The following is a 6,131-nucleotide window of genomic DNA, read 5'->3' as shown; positions in this document are numbered from 1 at the left end:
TCAATTGTTTTATACCATTTTCCCTTCCCCCACCCCCTATAAAAACTTTTTGAGGTTATTAACTGTTGGCTCACTTGGCATGAAGGGATTACCACTACCCTTGTACGCATTGTAACCCCACCACCTGAATTAATGGCTTTAAAAGTCGTTTGAAGACTTAGGCCTAAGGTGGTGCCTTGGGTATTAGCAGATTATTATTATTATTATTAAGTTGTGGAAACTGTGGTTCATTTAAATTAAAGGAATATTGTTTAGCATTGAAAGTCAGTTTATACTAATTTTAATTTAATTTCCTAATTACTTGAATAAAAACAGCTCCTAATCAAGTACTCGATAACACGACTCGTTAAAAATATTACCCGAGGTTTTTCCTGAATTACTTAACTCGAATAAGAGAAAATTTCCCCTTAATCAAGTACCCGATTATTCGACTCGACTTCAATATTACTCGACTCGAATACTCGATGAAAAACAATTTCGTACTCGATACCTGACTCGATTGCCTAAAACCACTAATCGCACAGCCATAGCGGGCTTTCTTCTATCTCTACAGAAACTGGGCAGACCTTTGAATTTTGTTTGTCGGTCTTTATTCGAATTTATATTCATTATTCTTATTCAGTAACGCTCTATAGAGATTGTTTATTTTATGAAAATATTTGAGCACTATTAGTCCTCTGTTATGAGTTCCCCTTAAAAAGTGTTAATTAAACATTTACTAAAGTACTTATTCACTTAGGTCAACATTTCGGCCCAATTTTCTTTCCGAGTACAGTTTTCAACTCGAATTCCCGAAGCACTTCGTATTTTCTTTTACAAGTTCCAAGTTGTCGAAATTTCGCGGATTAAAAGATGAAATAAATTAGCATATATTGTACTAGTAGAGGTATTAGATAATTAATACTAATTTTCTATGTAAGATCACAGGCCACCTACCCCAAGAAGGACTTGTATCAGCCTCGAGAAAATAGTGTCTCAAAAATGATGCGGCTTTTTTTAAAAGCAAACAGAAAATAGCGCGTGAAAATTCTTTATTTTACGAAATTATAATAAAAATCGTGCGCGAGCCAGCTTCTACAATACATTATTTATTATCGCTTGTGCTCGTCTTTGTGCTTTCCAAACTGCCTCTACCTGCCGTGAGATGACGCGCTCTTAAAAAAGCCGTATCACATTCGAGACATAAAAAAATTAAATTACTATTAGCAGGAATCCATACCTCTACTTGGATGCTTATCGCGGCAGATTTTCGTCTCGATGTGGAGGACGGTTTCTTTTTGACGTCACTATGTTAACTTAACAAACAACAACGTGAGAGGGGAGCGCGCTCAATGGGGACTTTTTTCTCTCGTAGGCGGGGCCAAGCCGTCAGAGTGATCTTACCATACGCGATACGACAGGATAAGCATTCCAAGTAAAGGTATGGATTCCTGCTATCTGCGATAAGTGGTCTGTGGTAAGATTAAAATTATTATTTAGTTTTTTGTAAACAAAAGGATGTGTATGAAAAGTATTAAGTACAGTTCAGACTATGCAATTTTATCGGTGTCAATTAGGCCTAATTGTTCATATCCGATGTACCAATGAATTGGTGACTCTACGCGGTTCACACTTTTCCACAAAGCAACGCGTTGATATTCAATTTCTTTGGGTCGCCATAGCACGACAATTGCTAACTCGAGAGATAAAGATTTGGGTTCTCCCCGAGGGGCTAACCACTCTTAGAAAGTCTGTACACCGATTACGCTGGATTACGCTTAGATTAGCACTGCCAAAGGCAGGGACTTCAAAGATTACGTGTAATCCCATTAGTACAGTCAAAGGTACGGCTCTGTACACCGATTTCGCGGAGTGATCAGCCCCTCGGTTCTCCCAATGAGGTTATTCGTATTTTTATTGTAATCTGCTATAATGTTTGCTGGATGAATTTTAGAAATTAGGTTTAGCTCCGTCAAAATTATTTATGTCTGCTATTTCAATAATAGAACTAGAGCCACCGATGCCACCGATAAGTTTTTATCCCTTCGCCGAATTGTTTTTGAGATTTTGTACTGCAAAATGGGGGATAAACTTTGCTCCCTTCGCGCCACCGAAGATTTTGGAAAATTTGGCGCGTCGGGCCACCGCTGGGGATTTTCGCCAAACGCCACAACCGACCCAAATCTAATCGGCGCTATGCTCTAAATATCATTATTATATAGTAAGTCGACGATGGGTCAAATGTTTTAAAGTTCTAGCGTCCGTGACGTTAGGGAATAACTTAATTTCATTGGTTGTATTTCAAATAGTTGTATATCTCAAACAAATTGTACACCCAAAAATCAATCACCGAACCGAAAAAAGTTTGTGTGTATTAGTTTCACGTACAGTGTAGCCGATGCCGCCGTTGCCGATACCGCCGTGTCGCGCATATCTCTTCAACGGTTAGGGCTAGAAGAGTCAATGATATCTCGTTCATGTGTACATATCTCGCCATTGATAGCCTTTCATAAATTTTTGAAATCGAAGCCCAAGAAGTTGGGCATTTGCCCAATTTACCGTTTTCGGTAGTTTGGCGTTGTGTGGTAGATATTTTGTTAAAAATTATGTCCGGTAACGTTAAAAAAATATTTTTGGATAGGTTAGGATTCAGCGGAACTATCCCTTCGGCTATATCAGTAAATATTAATGTTAAGTATGGTTTTTGGGGTAATTTAAGGGACCCCAATTTTCGTGGTTTTATATTTCCGCCTGAAAGTCGACATATCGTTCCTTAATTTAAGTCCGATTTTCATGAAAGTTATATTTTTGAATATCTGTGGTTTCCATATAACCTAGAATTGCAATTACGTTGCTTAATTTTAATTCTAAGTAAGGTTTTTTGGACAGCGTATACGTACCCCCCTCAAATTCCAACATTGTAAATACGCGTGGTTATAGAGATTATACGCGAATTTCTCTCTGTCATTTTCCAAGGCCGTTCTAATATGGCCCAAAGTAACAAATAAGTGTGACACTTATCGGAGTAATACGCGATGCTTACAACGTATGACCTGAAGTAACAAATAAGTGTGACACTTATCGGAGGCCGTTCTAATATGACCAAAAGTAACTAATAAGTGTGACACTTATCGGAGCAATACGCAATGCTTGCAAAGTGTGACCAGAAGTAACTAATAAGAGGGACACTCAACGTGTGACCATAAGTAACAAATTAATGTGATACTCAACGTCTGACGAGAATTAACAAATAAGTGTGACCAGAGAAGTAAAAAATAAGTATAAGTGAAAATAAGTACGGCCGTGGATATATATTGGTTATGTCACCAGCGTTGCGGGTTGCTGTAAATAGCTCAAACAAACTTAACACATCAGGAGGATTGTGTGTATTCCGACCGTCATACGTCTTGTTTATTCACACTGCTTCATTATCTGCCAATTAGTTGGCAAGTTTGATGGAGAAACTAATTGGCCTTTAGTTTTCAATATTGGAGCTAAGCGTTTATGTCCAACCTTTTGTTGATAGCCAGAACGCGCAAGAACTATAAAATATTAAATGCTGGCACGATAAAGTTATACTATTTAAACTCGGAAAATTGACTTTTGTCCTCTAGTGCCTACATATACATATGCTCGTGTAAAATGGATACTATAATTAATAATTCATTATAATTATTTATTATTATTATTATAATTATAAATTTTATAACTTAAGTCAGCGAATGTAAATTAAAAAGTTATCTTACCATTTTTGAATATTTAATCAGAATTTAAAATATATCACACTTTTGCATTTTCAAGATGGGTTTCCATTCTTATAAGTATAAGATTAAGGCAGCAGGTCCTGGCAGAATACTATCGTACATAGTTCTTAGTCACTTCTATACGTTCTTGCTGATAGTTTTTCTCCTTTCAAATGCTGCGACCCACGTTGACCAACAATGTTTTACAATGTATGTGAATCGCTCTTAAAGGGACTATGAACTTCCATATTTATGGCGTATCAACATATTTATAATAATCAGCTAGGCTAATACCCAAGGCACCACCTTAGGCCTAAGTCATCAAGCGACTTTTAAAGCCATTAATTCAGGTGGCTGGGTTACAATGCGTAGGAGGGTGGCGGCAAGCCCTGCATGCCACGCGAGCCAACAGCTCCCTACACTAACTATTACCGTTAACCTCGACAAGTTTTTATGGAAGGGGAAACCGAAGAGCTCGGGGGAAATCCCCTTAAACCAGTGGGGAGAGAACTTGCAAACGCAGAAGGAGTTGTTCCGAGTTTTCACCCAGTGCGCATGTGTCAGATATTATTGAAACTCCCTTATTTAAGCGAGTTATAATAATAATCAGCTATGCACCACCTTAGGCCCAAGTCATCAAGCGGCTTTGAAGCCATTAATTCTGGTGGCCGGGTTACAATGTGGAGGAGGGTGGTTGCAAGCCATTTTAAGGGGAAACCGAAGGGCTCGGGGGAAAACCCCATAAACACATAACTGTCTCCAGGTGTAACAGAAGCTAAATTATTATCACTAATTACATTAAAGGGGAACGGTCAAGCTTTAACCAGTTAGATGGCCCTACCATTAAAAACTAAAATGTATGGCGAAAACCGCATCAAAAAATATTGAGTGGTTAATTTTTAATAAAATAAAGAAATTTCGGGAAATCGAAAAGCGCGCGTCCTCCGCGACACCTGGTGAGAAGTCGGTGAGACAGAAAAACAACGTAAAAGAGCGCGCTGCTGAAGAATGCAAAAAAATTGTTTTGCACGCGCGGCACGTTCCAGTTATAAGAGACCTAAGCCTAAATGGCGCGATTTTAAAAGTTAGGATAGTTCGCAAATCGGTCATACGGGGTTAGGGGCGCTGGCGGCAGCCCCTAAGATGGCGGCGAAAATTCAAAACCAAACACCTGGCGTTATTTTTCGTTTCAATATTTTGGGCCAAAAGCTATTTTTTCAAGATAAAAAACGTACGTGTTAGTATATTGAACGTCTTGTTAATCTTTTGATAAGGAAATAAGGCCATATTTGCAAAAGCTTGGCCGTTCCCCTTTAAAAACAAGACAGGACGATTTTTTGATTAAGTTCTTACATCCTTTACGGCATCGTATCGGGTTGTTTTTGATTAAAATATAAACACACTTCTTAGGACTTTGTTTCACTTCTTATTTTCTTTTTGGGGAAAACTGATTAATTGGGTTTTATGTCATCATTTTTCTCTTTTTAACCCCACAAGGAAGAAAGGTACGAGTAGTGTATTGTCGCAAGAATTCTTAATAAATTAGTGAAAGTAATTACTCCTAATGCGACTGAGGGCTTAGAAAAGCTACTTCCGTTTTGCGGAATTATTTTCCTTGCAAGAGTGGTGAATCATGGAGGAGCATCCGGGTGCGTTTTGAGCCCCAATAAATGATTTACCGCTTTTTTCTTTCAATAGCTAATAAAAACCAGTGTATGCGAAAGCCTAAATAAATAATTTTTAATTTCGGAGGAATGATTTGTGGAATAAACAACTTTCATAAATTTATCAAACAGAGAGTGAGTTTAATATCTGAAACGGGTAAATATACTATTCAACTCAAGTAAATATGCTATAAGCTTCAGGTAAGTATACTACCAACCCCAGGGAAATATAATATATGTGAAGTTTAAATATACTACCATTTCTAGGAAAATACGCTATCAGCCTTAGGAAAATATACAATGACCCCCATTTAAATATATACTACCAGCTAGGAGCAACAAACACAACACTCCACACAAGGAGAACGCAACCCGTCAAAAGTCGTGGAATCTCTTGCGTACGTTTCTCATTGGCTAGACGCTTTAGCGCCTGCTGCCGTCGGAAGGGAAAAATTCAGAAATTGTCTTCCCCCCCCCCCGCCCGTAAAACGTTCAGCGTAAAGGCTCGTGACGCTCGTCCAATGAAATTCGTACACAACCCTTCGTTAGCGTGTTTAAAGACTAGCTGCGTTCGACTTGTGTTTGTTGCTCCTAGCTACCAGCTTCAGGAAAATAGGCGTCCAGACTTACAATGTTAGTATATTTATTTGGGCTCATAGTTTATTTTCCTATCAGATTAAGGTGAAATTTAACACTGTAAATTGCAACAAAATTTACTAAAAAATTAAGGGATTTAATTAAGTAT

This window comes from Leiobunum rupestre, chromosome 8 (assembly GCF_980474605.1).
Source record: "Leiobunum rupestre chromosome 8, qqLeiRupe1.1.hap1, whole genome shotgun sequence".
Classification (NCBI taxonomy): domain Eukaryota; kingdom Metazoa; phylum Arthropoda; class Arachnida; order Opiliones; family Sclerosomatidae; genus Leiobunum; species Leiobunum rupestre.
This window is presented reverse-complemented; position numbering follows the sequence as displayed.